This window comes from Heloderma suspectum, chromosome 14 (assembly GCF_057233095.1).
Source record: "Heloderma suspectum isolate Gila_16-S chromosome 14, 16-S_ref, whole genome shotgun sequence".
In the NCBI taxonomy this organism is placed as follows: Eukaryota; Metazoa; Chordata; class Lepidosauria; order Squamata; family Helodermatidae; genus Heloderma; species Heloderma suspectum.
Window position 1 is genome coordinate 20,562,681 of NC_139471.1, and position 17,871 is coordinate 20,580,551.

The following is a 17,871-nucleotide window of genomic DNA, read 5'->3' on the forward strand; positions in this document are numbered from 1 at the left end:
CCGGGGGACAGCGGGTTGGAGGAAAGTTTTCGCCGCTCATGAACGGAGCGGCTCCTTGTCGCGTCTGTCTCCCCTGCGTCACATCTCATCTTCTAGTTCTAGCCCTTGCAAAAGCCTGACCTTTCGCAACCGGAGGCTAAATTAGGATGTCGGCCTCTAATCCATTAATTAAATACTCTTGTTAGGGCGCAATCCTATGCATGTTGAGACAGACGAAGCCCTACCACCCCCAGCATCCCCAGGCAGCTTTGTTGTTGTTGTTGTTGTTTCTAAAACGTATAAACCGCCCTTCATCCACAATGGATCCCAGAGCAGTGTACAAACCAAGCAACCAAATCGAATATAAAACCCATGCAACTACACATTAGAAGACAAACGATTAAAACGGCAGCTCTCAACCAGCAAGCCAGACAAATGCACAACAGCCAATTTCATGCAAACATATATTGCATTATTAACTAAAATGTTAAAATGCCTGGGCAAAAGAATTACTATTTCTTTAATGAAGATTTTTTTAGGTTGCCTTTCAGGTCACGAGCCCTCCCAAAAGAAACATTTCAATGTGGCGCCCCAAAGAAAACAAAGTCTGTTCGGATCATGAATGCATTTTGTAAAAGGTCAGGGATCTTTTGTGAGCAGTTGCCTTTGGGCTCCAATTTTTATCAAAAATTATCCCTGATATATGAAGAAAGAGCTCATTTCTGCAAAGGTGGTCTTTCTGTAACGAAAATGGCCCAAGACAAACACAAGCCGTGGGCAGTAATAGTAGGCTTGGGGGAACCTACTAAAAAAAGAAAAAAGAGAAAAAAACACGTTTTGGGGGGGTACCCCTAAAAGACGGAAAGCTCCCAAACATTGCAATGGCTGGAACACTGAACAGAAGTCCCGCAACATTTTGTTACAGGCGCAGTTTTATTTCTGTCGTCGTAAATCCTCTTGAAACAGAGATAGGTTTGAGACTGTTGAGTTAAATATTCTGCTTTCCCCAGTTATACAGCTGAGATAAGTGATGTTTACTGAGGAAGGCGGAAACTGGGACTTTTAACTAAACAGTCTTAAACCAATCTCTGTGTGGTCATTTACTGATTTACAAATATTATAATTTAGTGCCGGACAATATCCTTCTAAGACCTAAAGCCTATTTGGTTGCAATTGCGCTTAGTTGCTTTCAAAGACAGTCAGCATTCCATAGCCACTCAGAATACTTAGTCCTAGATTTATTTGGGGTTTATATCCTCATGCAGGGGTTCCCCCTGCCCCACAATCTTTGGGATTTCCTGGAGACTGCTGATACCTCTTTCTTGTGCGTGCATTGTACTGTTTTGGCTACATAAATAAGGCACACCTCTTTAGACATCAGAAACAGAGAGAGTGATGTAAAAAGTTAGTTAAAAATCTAGAAACAAGGCCAGTCCTTGACCAGTGCATGATCTGTATGCCCTGCTTTATTATTTTAATATAAGACAATAAATGGATCATGATCTGTTGGATGGGTGCTGATGTTGTACGTTTCCTCGCGAATAAAAAATGAATGTTAATGCTACAATGGTGGTGCAGGTCAGCGTTACCTGCTTTACAAGTGAGGACTAATCAAGTTGGACCTGCTCTGATCCAGCAGGGTGCTTTTTGTGTTTTTACGTGACAAGAAGTGGATGATTTATTCCAGCAAATGATGATGAGGCTGGGAGGAGACAAACCAACGAAAAAGTATGCAAGTGTACATTTATGTATAACTCAAAGGGCCCCCATCCCACAGTTCTTTCTGATAATGCTGCCCACATATTCGCAAGCTTTTCTTAGCAGCAGTGAGGACTAGTGTTGTTGTTCAGTCGTGTCCGACTCTTCGTGACCCCATGGACCAGAGCATGCCAGGCCTTCCTGTCCTGTGCTCTCTCCCGGAGCGTGCTCAAGTCCATATTCATTGCATCGGTGATGCTATCTAGCCATCTCATCCTCTGCCGCCCCCTTCTCCTTTTGCCTTCAGTCTTTCCCAGCATCAGGGAAAGCATCTCTGAACCTCTGTACAAAAGCGGGCACATTTTCCTTCTCTCACCTTGGCTCCAAGCTTGGGAGGAGTGCTGGAATTCGTCTCTGTCCAGCTGCTTGTCCAGGGCTCCAAGAGTGCCTGAAAACTGGGACACTGCAACTCATAAGAGCCCCAGCTCACCTTCTGAGCTGGGAATTAAGGCGGATGTGAGAGGGGGGACAGTTCCCACAGTCGCACTGCTCTTCAGGGATGGTTTGGGTGCATGGCATGACATAGATTAACCCCAGGCCATGCCTTGAGTCTGGGAGGGGGATCATCCCAGCAGTCACAGTGCACTTTTCCCACTGTTAAAGAGCAACAAAAGCAGTATTTTGCATCCAGTGGCAGCCCTTGGCTTTGGAGACAAGGCCTCTCTACGAGGAATAAGATGTCCCTCACTCCTCCTGAGTTTCTGGCTGGGGCAGTTCACTTTACGTCAGCAGCAAAGAGGGGTAGGAGGAAGTGGGGCTCTTCCACCATTCCCAGAGGGACCCCCTTCGAGGTGGGCGGACATCCCTGGTGTCTCCCTCAGTGACTGGCAGGATATTGTTTTCTACATCAAGATGGCTGCTGGCATTTTACACAACACGCCATGCTTCAAGCCTCGCTCTGGGGAGCATGTACGAACATCAGAAGAGCCCTGCTGGACCACACTAAAGATCCATCTAGCCCAGCATGCTGTTCACACAGTGACCAACCAGCTGCCCACAGGAAACCCACAAGCAGGACACAAGTGCAACAGCACCCTCCTGCCCATGATCCCCAGAAACTGGTGCACATAGGCTCACTGCCTCTGATACTGGAGGTAGCACATAGCCATCAGGACTAGTAGCCATTGATAGCCTTCTCCTCCAGGAATTTGTCCAACCCCACTTTAAAGCCATCCAAACTGGTGGGCATCGCTACGTCTTGTGGTAGTAAGTTCCATAGATTAACTCTGCACTGTATGAAGAAGTCCTTCTTTTGATCTGTCCTGAATCTCCCACCAATCACCTTCATGGGACGGCCCCTTTGGGTTCTAGTAACAGGAGAGAAACCTCTCCCTATCCACTTTCTCAACACCATGCATAATTTTGTATACCTCCACAAAATGGGGGGGCAACATGCCACCCAGATGTTTTGGCATCTGGAGGGCCCCATCAGCCCTAGCCAGCATAGCCAGTGGTGAGGGTTCATGAGAGTTGTAGACCAAAACATCTGGAGGGCCACAAATTGCCCACCCCTGACCTCTCTTGGCCTCTACTTTCTCCTCCCCACAAGCATGAGAGAAAGTGGGTCAGCGATTGCAACAGCATCTGCAAAAGTGGGAAGGGGTGGAGGGGGAGGAAAGAGCAGGAATACTTCAAGAACACGAGGGCTCAGAAGGTGGCAACAAGGGAGAGGGTGCTGTTGCACTCATGTCCTGCTTGTGGGCTTCCCGTGGGCAGCTGGTTGGCCACTGTGTGAACAGAACACTGGACTAGATAGACCCTTGATCCAGCAGGGCTCTTCTTATGTTGTTAGGGCCTTCTTGGTGGTGGCCCCCCAGTTATAAATGATCTCCCCAACAAGGCCCACTTGGGACCAACATTGTTACCTTTTCGGCGCCAGGTTAAGACCTTTCTCTTCTCTCAGCCGTTTGGCAGCATGTGATGAGGTTTTAATCAAGTCCTGGATTTTTCTTATTCTTGATTGTTTAAAAATGTTTAGGTATATGAGTCTCTGTGTGTGCGCAGTCTGTTTATATGTTTCTACGTAAATGGTTTTTATACTATGTATAATGTGTTTTGTGAAGCTTTTTAATCTTTGTAAACCGTCCAGAGAGCTTCTGCTATTGGGCAGTGTAGAAATGTAATAATAATAAAAAAGAATATGTTGGCAATATGTTGTAAACACCGAGGAAGAAAATTTCAGAAAGTAGTGACAGTGACACATTATCTTCTCTCTGTCTCTCTCTCTCTGACTCTCCCTGAATCTATCAGTAAACACTTCCAAGTCCACGAAGGTTTATTCCAGAATAAATGTATGTATTCTTTTGTTACGTTTATATCCCCCCTTTTCCTTCAAGGAGCCCAAAACAGCATTCATGATCTCCGATCCATCTGATCTTCACAGCAACCCTGTAAGGTAGGTTAAGCTGAGAGTCAGTGACAGACTCTAAGACACTTAGGGCACAATCTTGTTCAGATTGTTCCCTCTGCGCTTCTCCTGCCCTGCATTTTCGGCTAGGTAGCTGATTGCAGCTGTCTAGCCACGGGAGGATGGCGCAAGGGAGGATGCTTCTGTACGACACATTGGATGTGTCGTACAGGCATTTCCACCCTCCCTGCCCCAGAACGCCCCCCAGACACACCCCTTTTTGGCCGCTCCGCGCTGCTCTTGCGAGCACGGAGGACGGGGCTGTTCCGCACAGCCTCCAAGGCAATGTGGAAGTTGGGGGAGGTCAGTTCTCCAGGAACCAACCTTGGAGCATGGGCTCCAAGGTCAGTTCCCAGAAAACCAGATATCCTATGGCAGTCTAGCCGCTGTCTAGCAGCCATAACATTGCTCCCTTAGTGACCAAGTGGGGACTTGAAGCTGCATTTCCCCAGTCCCAGTCCAGCACTACAACCACTACACCAAACCAGTGCTACATGCTAATCAGGACTCTGGTACAAGTTTTGGCCTTCTGAGAAACTCAAATGTTTATTTATTTGTTTTTATAGATGGTGTGTGTGTATGCATAAAAAATACAAGGTACTAGTCCAGCCCTTCATGGATCACTGCCTTGTTGTGGCAAAGGGGCTTGCGTAACTCAGTGAAGCCATAAGCTATGCCGTGCAGGGCCACCCAAGGTCATGGCGGAGAGTTCTGACAAAACGTGGTCCACTGGAGAAGGGAATGGCAACCCACTCCAGTATTCTTGCCAAGAAAACCCCATGGAACGTATCACAAGGCTAAAAGATAGGACGCCGGAAGATGAGACCCTCAGGTCGGAAGGTGTCCAATATATTACTGGGGAAGAGCAGAGGGTATTTCCAAGTAGCGCCAGAAAGAGTGAAGCGGCTGGGGCCAAAGCCGAAAGGACACTCAGCTGTGGATGTGTCTGGTGGTGAAAAGGAAGTCCGATGCTGTAAAGAACAATATTGTTTAGGAACCTGGAATGTAAGATCAATGAATCAAGGTAAGCTGGAGGTGGTCAAACATGAGATGGCAAGATTGAACATCGACATCTTGGGAATCAGCGAACTAAAATGGACAAGCATGGGCGAATTTAATTCAGGTGACCATCATATCTACTACTGTGGGCAAGAATCCCTGAGAAGAAATGGAGTAGCACTCATAGTCAACAAAAGGGTGGGGAAAGCAGTACTGGGGTACAATCTCAAAAACGACAGAATGATCTCAGTACGAATCCAAGGCAAACCATTCAACATCACAGTAATTCAACTCTATGCCACAACCACTGATGCTGAAGAAGCTGAGATTGATCGGTTCTATGAAGACCTACAACACCTTCTAGAACTAACACCCAAAAAAGATGTCCTCTTCATCATAGGGGATTGGAATGCTAAAGTAGGAAGTCAAGAAATCACCGGGATAACAGTGTACAAAATGAAGCAGGACAAAGGCTAATAGAGTTCTGCCAAGAGAACACGCTGATCATAGCAAACACTCTTCTCCAACAGCACAAGAGGCGACTCTACACATGGACATCACCAGATGGTCAATATCGAAATCAGACTGATTATGTCCTTTGCAGCCAAAGATGGAGAAGCTCCATACAGTCAGTAAAAACAGGACCTGGAGCTAACTGTGGCTCAGATCATGAGCTGCTTCTTGCAAAATTTCGGCTGAAATTGAAGAACATAGTGAAAACCACTAAACCATTCAGGTATGACCTAAATCATATCCCTTATGAATATACAGTGGAGGTGATGAACAGATTAGACCTGATAGACAGAGTGCCTGAGGAACTATGGACAGAGGTCCGTAACATTGTTCAGGAGGCAGCAACTCAATCCATCCCAAAGAAAAAGAAATGCAAGAAAGCCAAGTGGCTGTGTCTGATGAGGCTTTACAAGTAGCTGAGGAAAGAAGGGAAGCGAAAAGCAAGGGAGAAAGGGGAAGATATATCCAACTGAATGCAGAGTTCCAGAGAATAGCAAGGAGAGACAAGAAGGCCTTCTTAAATGAACAATGCAAAGAAATGGAGGAAAACAACAGAATGGGAAAGACTAGAGATCTTTTCAAGAAAATCAGAGATCTCAAGGGAACGTTTTGTGCAAAGCCGGGCATGATAAAGGACAAAGAAGGCAGGGACCTAACAGAAGCCGATGAGATTAAGAAGAGGTGGAAAGAATACACAGAAGAACTATACAGGAAAGATCTGAATGTCCCTGATAGCCATGATACTGCGGTCACTGAACTTGAGCCAGACATCCTAGACAGTGAAGTCAAGTGGGCCTTAGGAAGCATTACTAACAACAAAGCTAGCGGAGATGACAGTATTCCAGCTGAGCTATTTAAAATCCTAAAAGATGATGCTGTTAAAGTGCTGCACTCAATATGCCAACAAATTTGGAACACTCAACAGTGGCCACAAGACTGGAAAAGGTCAGTTTACATTCCAATTCCAAAGAAGGGCAATGCCAAAGAGTGTTCAAACTACCATACAATTGCGCTCATTTCACATGCCAGCAAGGTGATGCTCAAAATCCTACAAGCTAGGCTTTAGCAGTATGCAAACCGAGAACTACCAGAGGTACAAGCGGGGTTTCGAAGAGGCAGAGGAACTAGAGATCAAATTGCCAACATTCGCTGGATCATGGAGAAAGCAAGAGAATTCCAGAAAAACATCTATTTCTGCTTTATTGACTATGCTAAAGCCTTTGATTGTGTGGCAAATTCTTAAAGTGATGGGAGTACCAGACCACTTTACCTGTCTCCTGAGAAACCTGTACGAGGGTCAAGAAGCAACAGTAAGAACCAGACATGGAACAACCGATTGGTTCAAAATTGGGAAAGGAGTACGACAAGGCTGCATATTGTCACCCTGCTTATTTAACTTATATGCAGAGTACATAATGAGAAACGCCGGTTTGGATGAATCACAGGTCAGAATTAAGATTGCCGGGAGAATTACCAACAACCTCAGATACGCAGACGATACCACCCCAATGGCAGAAAGCGAAGAGGATCTAAAGAGCCTCTTGTTGAGGGTGAAAGAGGAGAGTGCAAAAGCTGGTTTGAAACTCAACATTAAAAAAAACTAAAAATTCAGAGATGCAGCGAAGGATCAGGAACAAAACCCTGCTCCTTAGGGGAGCGGCAGGCCCTGATCTGGGGCTGTATTTCTCTCTTTTGCTCTCAAGCACAACTCTCTTTTTGTTCCAGCAGTCAACGGATCAGAGGGTCAGAACAAGAGGCCTGGTGTATTATCTGGAAGAGCCAAGCGTCAAGAGGCAAGAGATAATTTTGACAATCAAGTTGAATCCACAAGGCTTGAGAGAAGCTGAGCAGAGAGATGGAAGAAGAGGTCCATCCCATACCAGGGGCATCACTTGCATGAAAAACCCAACCGACGAAAAATGCACAGAGGAAAGGAGTGCGTGCATTGTGTGTGGCAGAATATCTAGGCATAAATCAAGCTTTATTGGGCATCAAAGAATTCTTGCAGGAGAGAAACCATACAACTGCACGGGGTGTGGAAAGACCTTCATTAGGAAACCTCACTAGACATCAAATAATTTATACAGGAGAGAAAGCATATAAATGCATGGAGTGTGGAAAGAGCATCAGTCAGGGCATTTCTACATGAGGTTTTTATTGTGCACTCGTGATTGGTCACTCACTTTTTTTGCCGGTCCTTTACACAACATTGTCAACCTACAGGGCCCCTCCTGTGATTTCTGGCCGTTATAGCAGCATTATTCCCAAGGAGTATAATGAAACGTATAGAACTGTATAATGAAACATATAGAACTTGTCCAGAAAGAAACCCCCCTGGGGAAAAAAACACATGTAAAGGCGGCGATCTTAATACTGCAAGGAATCCAGAAGCAGAAGTCCCGGTAAGGGTGTAGGATTTTAGCCTCGTGTGGAGAAGCCCTCACTGTCAGCAGCTTGACTTGCATCAAAGAATTCACACAGGAAATAAAACATATAAATGCATGGAGTGTGGAAAGAGCTTCAGAGCTCACAACTTAGTTTATGTCAAGGAATTCACACAGGGGTGAAACTCTATACTTGTTCGGACTGGCAAGGGCTTTTTAAATCAGACCTAGGACACATCAGAGAACCTTCTGTTCACTGTTTGGTGCATCCACCAGTTTGGATTTAGACATTTTGGCTTCCTTTTTAAAATAAAGAGTCCGGAATTGTTCACATTGTTTAATTTAAGTTATATTATTTCTGGGCAACATGTAGATGATCCATTGCAGAGAGTGGTCTCACCCTTTTATTTGGTTCCTCTCCGTCCCTTGCATAATTGCATGTCGAAATCAATTGCATGTTGAAATTGCATGTTTCCTTGGTTTGCATGTAAGGAGGAAAAAATGTTCCCATAAAAGTTTTCTGCCATTCAAGTGTTTGGTCTGGCATTTCTATGGAAAGGATGAAGTTGGGAGTTAAAAGCTGGCTGTGTCAATGCTCCCACCTTGTTTAGCACCATGAACTCCTAGGCAGAGTGTAAATAGCTCCTAAAGGATTCCCTAAACTAGGCGAATGGGTGACGGAATCACAAATGAAGTTCAGCGTAATTCTGTGCCAAGTAAGGTACACTGGAGCAAAAGAAATCCCGATTTCACAATCACATCAATGGAGTCTTAGTTCGATATGCGCAGGGAAGAGATCTTGGATTTATGAAGACATCATTGAAACTCGGCGCTGTTGCAATGAAAGATACAAAATGAAGTTTAGAATGGTGATTAGGAATGGGTGTCAAGTATCACAATATCTTTGTTTAAATCTATGGTGGTACCGCTATTGGAACATTCTGTACGGTTCTGGGTTTCCCATCTGAGAAAATATATAATAGAACTGAAAGGGGTACAGAGAAGGGCAGTCAGAATAATCAAGGGGTTGTAATATTTTCCGTATGGGGAAAAAGCTAAGGAATTCAGGGTTATTAGCTTAGAACAAAATGTGATTGTGTGTGCATCTGACATATGCTGACAAAATTACCAGGAAATGCAGCTTGCATTCTGCAGGGATATATATGTTCCCAATCCATGGAATTTTCTCTTGAGTATTAAATGGTCTGTTCGCGCGTGCACACCCACACACGCAAATCCATTCCATGCCTCTCACAGCAGATCTCAAACCTGCCTTTGTCTGTCTCATTGGGACCACATGATATCACACTGTCTCACTAGACTAGACACACCCTTTTCCTCCTTCCTTTCCTAGCACCTGCTGAAGAGACAACACACTCTTCAGTTTCAATTTGCAACCTGCCTCTTTGGCAGTTTGAAGCAGTTGCAACAGAAAGAAACCCCACAACTACAGACACTGTTCACTCTGGGTGTGTGAACTGCAGTCTCAAACACACGCATCGAGTTTCAAGGCATCTTCCCACCTTCCAGGCTTTAAGCCTGGAGAGGGGAGCCTTTTTTTTTTTTTCCCTATGAAGAGCTGTTTACTCACAGGAAAAGTCAATTTAAGCTTCAGCCAAAAGGGGATGGCGCCAGATTCAGTAATGGGTGAAGCCAGATTCAATAACGGGTGAAGCCAGAGGCAAAATGGGTGAAGCCAGATTCAATAATGGGTGAAGCCAGAGGCAAAATGGGTGAAGCCAGAGGCAAAAGCGTACAGAGTTCGCAGGACTGCACAGCACTGTGTGCGCCTCCACTTCCAGTCCCTTATTTCTTCCTCTGTTTTTGGCTTTGCCCTCCCCACCCTGAACCAGGGTTGTTTGAGGAATTTGTTCACTCTGTATTTTGGATCTGCACCTCCCAAATGATTGCAAGGATCAGGACTTAGCTATGCAGCTCAAACCACCCTTCCCAGAAATACAATATCCTCTTTGCATACTCCCAGGTCACCACTTATGAGGTGATCTGCGGGCGGCATTTGCTCTTGTTAAACTATCCTTTAATTAGGACCAGTTCTGGAGAACTCAAAAGCTTGCACAGTCTTTGGTGGCATTTTGCTTGGTCCGCCTTTCCCAACCGGAGTTTGGATGTTGTGGTTTTTCTCATGGGCCAGTTGTTGATTATCTTTGTTGATTATTAGGACTTGGAAAGCCTTGCTGTCTGATCTTCTGCAAATCATCCAGAGACCTACCAGTAGATCCCCATCTATTCTCTGCCCTTCTCTGCACTGTACTGCCCCAATAACTTCTCCCAGGAAACTCGCTCTGCTCTTAGTCATTTTCCTGGACCATCATGGCAGTTCTAGAGGGAATGGGAAAAGACCTTCAGGAATAGTAGTAGGAATGGGAAAAGACCTTCGCCTTAGAGATTATCTACTGATTAGGAATGTAGGGAGCAGCCTCACACTGAGCAGGTGCTCTACAATGGAGCTACCTTCCCCTGAAAAAAACCAAGATCCCAGTCCTCATGGTTCTCAATAAACGGCTGTATTAACCAGGAACACAGGAAGCTGCCTTATGCCGAATTGCATCAAAGCACCTAATTCAGTCAGACCACATGCCTTGGGGGGGGGGACTTTGAACTGAGACACTGTAGAGTTCAGTGAGTCCTCAGAGATCATCTAGTCCACCCCTCTGCTGATGCAGGAAATCTCCTACAGCATCCCCAATATGTGGCTGTCTCCAGCCTGCTCTTCTGCAGGGAAGCAGCGCAATCGCTCTAGTTCAGCTTCCTCAAGTCTGGTGATGTTTTGGACTCCAACTCCAATCTGTCCTACTAGCATGACCAATGGTCAGGAACGCTCCTGGGGGTTCTAGTCCAAAACATCTGGAGGGAAGACTTGGGAAGACTGCTTTTGTTGTTCTTGTTCAGTCGTTCAGTCGTGTCCGACTCTTCGTGACCCCATGGACCACAGCACGCCAGGCCTTCCTGTCCTGCGCTCTCTCCCGGAGCGTGCTCAAGTCCATATTCATTGCATCGGTGATGCTATCTAGCCACCTCATCCTCTGCCGTCCCCTTCTCCTTTTGCCTTCAGTCTTTCCCAGCATCAGGGTCTTTTCCAGGGAGTTTTCTCTTCGCATTAGGTGGCCAAAATATTGGAGCTTCAGCTTCAGTATCTGTCCTTCCAATGAGCACTCAGGGTTGATTTCCTTTAGGATGGACTGATTGGACCTCCTTGCAGTCCAGGGGACTCCTAAGAGTTTCTTCCAGCACCACAGTTTGAAAGCATCAATTCTTCAGCGCTCAGCCTTCCTTATAGTCCAGCTCTCACAGCCAAACGTTGCTACTGGGAAAACCATAGCTTTGATTAGACGGACCTTTGTCGGCAAGGTGATGTCTCTGCTTCTTACTATGCTGTCTAGGTTGGCCATAGCTTTCCTCCCAAGGAGCAAGCGTCTTTTAATTTCATGGCTACAGTCACCGTCTGCGGTGATCTTGGAGCCCAAGAAAGTAAAATCTGTCACTGCTTCCATTTCTTCCCCTTCTATATGCCAGGAAGTGATGGGGCCAGATGCCATGATCTTAGTTTTTTTAATGTTGAGTTTCAAACCAGCTTCTGCACTCTCCACTTTCACCCCAACAAGAGGCTCTTTAGATCCTCTTCACTTTCTGCCATTAGGGTGGTATTGTCTGCGTATCTGAGGTTGTTGATAATTCTCCCGGCAATCTTAATTCCGACCTGTGATTCTAGTTCATCGTAATAGAAGGCACCTGAAATTATACCAGTGGAAGCGGTGCCGCCTGGTTAGGAACAGCAGAATTTCCTTGCCATGCCACGATCTGGTCCTTGACAATAGATACCTGTGGGCAGCCGAAGGTGGTGGCTTCGATTTTGTTGGGGCTGTAAATCCGTTCTGGGTTTCCGTCGGAACCAGCCAGAGCTCTAAAGGAGCAACCCAAGGAGCTGAACCCACTTTGGGGGTAGGGCTCAGCACGCCTTTGCTCTTTGTCCTAGATCATGCCTACGCTTTGCATGCAGGGAGTTTCAGGTTAAAAGGTCCTGCCCTGCCAGTTAAAAGGATCTCAAACCACAAGGTGGACAAAGACCTTCGTCTTAGAGAGCATCTGCTGTTTAGGAATGTACGGAGTGGCCTTATACTGAGCAGGTGCTCTACAACGGAGCAATTGTCCTTCACCTAAAAACAAAACAAGATTCCAGCCCTCACGGTTCTCAATGCAGGGCTGTTTTAACTAGGAACACAGGAAGCTGTCTTATATTGAATTGCATTGATGCACCTGACTTGGTTTTGCCTACACTGACAGGCAGCAACGGCTCTCCAGGGTGTGTCAGGCAGGATTCTTTTCCAGCCCCACCTGGAGATACCAGGGGTCAAAGCTGGGGCCTTCTGCATGCAAAGCAGGGGGCTCTACCACTGAGCTATGGTCCTTTCCCTAAAAATAAAGTAAGATTCTAGTCCTCAGGATTCTAAGAATTAAACAGGACCATGAGAAGCTGCCTTATACTGAGTCAGACCCTTGGTCCATCAAGCCCAGTACAAAAGCAGGTGCTCTACCATTGAACTATAGTTTTCCTCCTTAAAGCAAAACAAGATTCTAGTCCTCATGGTTCTCAATAAAGGAAACAGGAATATGCCTTCTCCCGAGTCAGACCTCTGGTCCATTATTGCTCAGCATTGCCTACACCAGCCTTCTCCAAACTGATGCCCTCCAGATGTGCTGGACTAGCTGGCTGGGGGAGTATGGGAGTTGTAGTCCTATCCATCTGGAGGGCACCAGATTGGGGAAGGCTGATCTACCCCGGTAGTGGCTCTGGAAGGTTTCAGGCAGGAACTTTCCCAGCCCTACCTGAAGCTGCTGGGAATCAAACCTGGGCTCTTTGGCATGCAGAGCAGGGACTCAAGCACTGAGCTAGGGCCCTTCTCCATAACTGGAGTAGGCAGCCCTGAGCCAAAAGCGCCACGTGTTCTAGACTTGCCACGGCTCGTGTCAGTGGAGGCTGGTGGCTCCGAGGTCAGTGGGGCAGTGGGTCCGTTCCAGGTTTCAGTCAGAACCAGTCAGAGCTCTAAAGGAGCTTTGCGCCTTGGAGAGCTCCTTTAGAGTTCTGACTGAAACCTGGAGTGGATTCACTGCGCCACTGACCTGGGAGCCACCAGCCTCCGCTGGCTAGTGTCTTTGACAACGGGGTTGAAGGAGGCTGGTTGGGAGAACAGCTGGGAAGGGGGTTACCCTGGGAGCAGGAGCTGGCGGAAACAGGGGCGTTGCTGCTGCAGAAATAACACTGCTGACCAGTGAGCGTGCTTCGGCACCCCCATCGTATTTGCTGGACCCGCACCTCTTTAAAAAGGAAAGCAGGCTCATTTTTATTTTGTTAACAGAGGCCCCATAAGCCACCGGTCCTGTCTCTTGCTGCTCCTCTTTGCGGTTTTGCCAATCTTGCAAAGGCGGGAAGGGAGCTTGGCCTCAGGAAAAAAAGAACAACCCAGGGTGCGACTTTTGACCCGGTTTGGCGAGGTGGGCGTAGAAACCGCAGGGAGGGGTCGACCTGGGAAGAGAGAGCGGAGAGGAAAAAGTTGCCAAGCAAGGCAAGCAAGGCAGCTGTTGTGCACTGTAAGGGCGGGACCTTTCCCCTCGGGGTGCCACGTGCCTGGAGAAGGAAAGGAGCCCCCCCACGGGCCCAAGAAATGGTTCATGGGGAGCCCCATAGCCATCATGTGGCACAGACAGAAAGAGGCCTGTGGCACCCCCAAACCCGGGCTGGAGGGTCTCTGTGTCTTTGAAGAACATGAGAAGAGCCCTGCTGGATCAGACCCAGGGTCCACCCAGTCCAGCCTTCTGTTCACACAGTGGCCAACCAGCTGCCCATGGGAGACCCACAAGCAGGACAGGAGTGCAACAGTGCCCTCCCGCCCATGTTCCCCAGCAACTGGTGTACACAGGCATACTGCCTTTGATCCCGGAGGTAGCCTAGAGGCATCAGGACCAGTAGCCTCCTCCTCCAGGAATTTGTCGCACCCCCTTTGAAAGCCGTCCATGTTTGGTGGCCATCACTACGTCTTGTGGAAGCGAATTTCACAGTTTGACTCTGCGCTGTGCGAAGAAGTCCATCCTTTTGTCTGCCCCGCATCTCCCCGCAGGCAACTTCATGGGACATGGGGCCGGGGGGCACACAGAGAGTTCTGGGCAGACTGACAGGCGCCCAAGTCTGCGTCAACTTCATGCATCTGACAAAGTGGGGCTCCAGTCTATAAAAAACGTGCGCCATAATAAGTCTGCGTTTTTAAGGTCGCTCCGGCCCTGGCTGCCACAAACAGGCCACTGTTTAACTTCCAGACAGGTCGCTTTCGTTGACTTCATCAAGGCACTTTATCAGATGTAAGCAGCATGATCCTTAGCTGGCAGGTAGGAAAGACAGGGGCATAACAAAGGGGGAGAAATTAATTGGGGTCAAAGGTTTACACTGGATCAACTGCACTGACAGAAGAGGACTTCTCCACCCGCTCTGTCCCACAGCTGTCCCTCCAGCCCCCCCAAAATGCTACACAAAAAGTCAGGACATCCTTTTGAATAGGGTGAGTTGCACTGTGTGGGGAGGGGAATTCCCCTGCCCAAATTGGGTGGGACGACTGTCTGCAAGCAGATCCCTTCCTTTCTCTTGTGGAAGACAGATCCCGAATCCAGCACTACAAAATGCCTAAAGTCTGTGACAATTCCGAGTGAAGCTTAAGATAAGGAAATTGACCTGTGTACATCAGCAGTTGCTGCTGACCACGCAACCCCCCCCCCCAGTTTTGCAACGTTAATTAAAACCTGTTGCAGAAGGGGAATCCGGCCAAACAAGGACTGAAGATCAGGGTCAGAGTGCATCAGTGAGCTCTGTTTCACTGTGCTGCTGAGGCAGCATCTCTGGCTTCGGAAGCCCAGATCTGCGAATTGTGCCACTCAGTTGTCAGAAAAAGGGCAGCCTGGGCCAGCACTCAGCCCTGGCGAGAAATGCAAGGCAAGCCAATCTCAGCGGCTTGCTCTTTGATCTGCATTTCCACGCTCGCCCTATCATGCGTTCGGCTGTGCAACCCAATCTATCACAGCCCTGTGAAATGTAGCATACAGAGGCACATCTCCTCTGAGCAGCAAACGTTGAGTCAGCCTCTCTGCCCCCCCCCCACCCGCCCCCAGGCCCCTTTCTAGGTTTCTTCTACTACAGCTGTTTGGTGGGAGATCCAGGCCAGACAAAAGGAAGGGCTTCTTCATGCAGTGCGCAGTTGGTTTGGGAAAAAGGCGAGTGAGGGGAGACACAATAGAGGTGTACAAAACTATCCCTGGTGTGGCGACAGTGGAGAGACATTTTTCTCCCTCTCTCATAATACCAGAACCCAAAGGGGCCGTCCCATGAAGGTGATTGGTGGGAGATTCAGGGCAGATCAAAGGAAGGACTGCTTCACACGGCGCAGAGTTAATCTATGGAACTCACTACCACAAGATGTAGCGATGGCCATCAATTGAGATGGCTTTAAAAGCAGGTTGGACAAATTTCTGGAGAAGGCTAGGAACATCTCTACACCAGCCTAAAATCCTGCATTTAAAACAGGGCTTTCTGCTTCCGTTTTAAAAGCAAGATCACGACAACTCCCTTTTTCACGTGCTTCCTTTCCCCCCTCCTCTTCCCTCCTTCTCCCTGTATCGGAACCTTCCATTATCTTTCATTGATCTCGCTCCTCTTGTCGTGTTTCCTCTTTTCACAGTGGAAACTCAAGCAGAGCACGATGGGGTAATGTGATAGCTCAGTATCTGCGATCCATTTAAAAACGGAACAAAGGGCATTTAGTGCAGGCGACACCCTGGAAGGACACAACATCATGTAAAGAGCCCACAAACTTCCGTGAGGGAGGCTCCATGTGAAGAAAGCCCATCAATGGCTACCTGTCCTGATGGCTATGTGCTACTTCCAGTATCAGAGACAGTATGCCTCTGTGCAGCAGTCGCTGGGGAACATGGGCAGGAGGATGCTCTTGCACTCCTGTCCTGCTTGTAGGCTTCCTGTGAGCAGCTGGTTGGCAACTGTGTGAACAAAACACTGGACTGGATGGACCCTTGGCCTGATCCAGCATCAGGGCTCTTCTTATATACTTACGTTGTAGAATCTACAGCCAAAAGCAGCAAACGGCCGATGTCAGGAATGTCTGGGTTAGGGGAGGGAGAATGGGGGTATTCAGAAATCATTAAAGCTCCACCATCCTTATAAATTCAGATAGGCAGGGTTGCCAGAACTGAGTCTGTGCGGCCTTGGCCCTGTATCTATATCTTAGGCTTGAGTGTCCATTGGTGCCGGTGGAAAGATTTTTTCTTTGCTTAATTGTGATTTTCAAGGGTGATTGCAGTTGGGGATGGGTTAACTTTCCCCTCCCCACATGCCGCGCCACCCTCCCCCACCCCCAATAATATCTCCCTGCATAGCAAATAAGCGTAGAAAAAAAACATGTTCCGTCCATTTGGGATGACTCGAAGAAGGGTGCAAATTAGTTGACTACTTTTGAGATTATTTGGATGAAAAATTAACTTGGTGGCTTTGCCTCCTGTGAAATTGAAATAAATCCTACTATTTCTACATTTGAATATATAGATATAAATCAACATATGCAGACTTTATGCAGATTTCTGTCCTATTGGCCTGGCCTCTGAATCTTTGAGGGCTCAATCCTATGCGTGTTTAGACAGAAAAATGTCCTAAAATTCCCAGCATCCCCTAGCCAGCACTGCAGGCTGGGGAATGCTGGGAATTGTAGGACTTTTTTTTTCTGTCTAAACCCTTAAATATGTATAGGGTTGCACCCTTAATTGTGTAACAACACCCCTGAATTCAGGGCTCAAAAATAAACTCTACAGATCAATGAGATTTACTTACGTTTATTCGTTTTTCCAGAATTTAGGAAACACTGGAGTATGGGAAAAGAGACAGTTACAGAGCTGGCTTATGTTTAGTTTCTTTGTTGCTTTTATGTGTCTGAATTTTTAATTGGAATGTTTATGGTTTTATTGTAACATATTGGGGCTTATTTTGATTTTTATGCCTTTTGTGTATGGCCCCAATATCTTAGGCTAAAGGGGAGGTCATTTGTTTTGTTATTGATTTATTACCTAAATGTATATAGCGCTTTCCGGTAAACGATCAAAGCGGCTAACAAAAAAGATAAAAGCTGAAAAGATAACAATAACAGGAGAATAAAATAACCACTGGTCAACTAAAACTACACTGTTAAAAATAAAGTCAATCAAGAATGTTGCTTTAATTGTTATTCTTTAAAACATGGAGGGAGTAATCCTATGGCCACTAGTCAGTGGCTAGACGGCCATTGGATATGTGGTTTTCTGGGAACCGACCTTCCCCCCCTCCTGCACTGCCTTGCAGGCAGCGTGGAATGGCCCTGTGCTTGGAAGAGGAGTGTGTAGCGGCCAAAACAGGGCGCTCCACGGGGCGGGGAAGGAGGAACATCCTGTGTGTCATCTAGCAGCCGCTTCCGCCACTCCACCTTCCCACGGCTAGCCACAAATGCAGGGTGGCTGGAGGGCGGAGACGATGATCCCCTCCGCGCTTCTCCTGCCCTATATTGGATAGGTGGCCGCCTCCAAGTTTGGAGGAGGCCACCTATCCCCATAGGATTTCACCCTTATATACTGCTTTCCATATTAAAAAAAATATCTCTGCACTCTAAGCAGTTCTAATATGGAGAGAACTGGGGAGTGAAGTCAGTCTCAATGTGACTCAGTTATCTGATACAAACCTACCCACATCCCCCTGTGCTTTTGTGTGCCATTGAAGAAACATTGCCCAAGCTA

The 17,871-nt window shown here is 47.1% G+C and overlaps 1 long non-coding RNA gene across 1 annotated transcript in view; it reads left to right on the forward strand.

Annotated features, from left to right (window-relative positions):
- LOC146335759 (uncharacterized) overlaps positions 1–17,871 on the forward strand; it is a 38,586-nt gene that overhangs the window by 18,457 nt on the left and 2,258 nt on the right. The gene's annotated exons all lie outside the window — the stretch shown is intronic.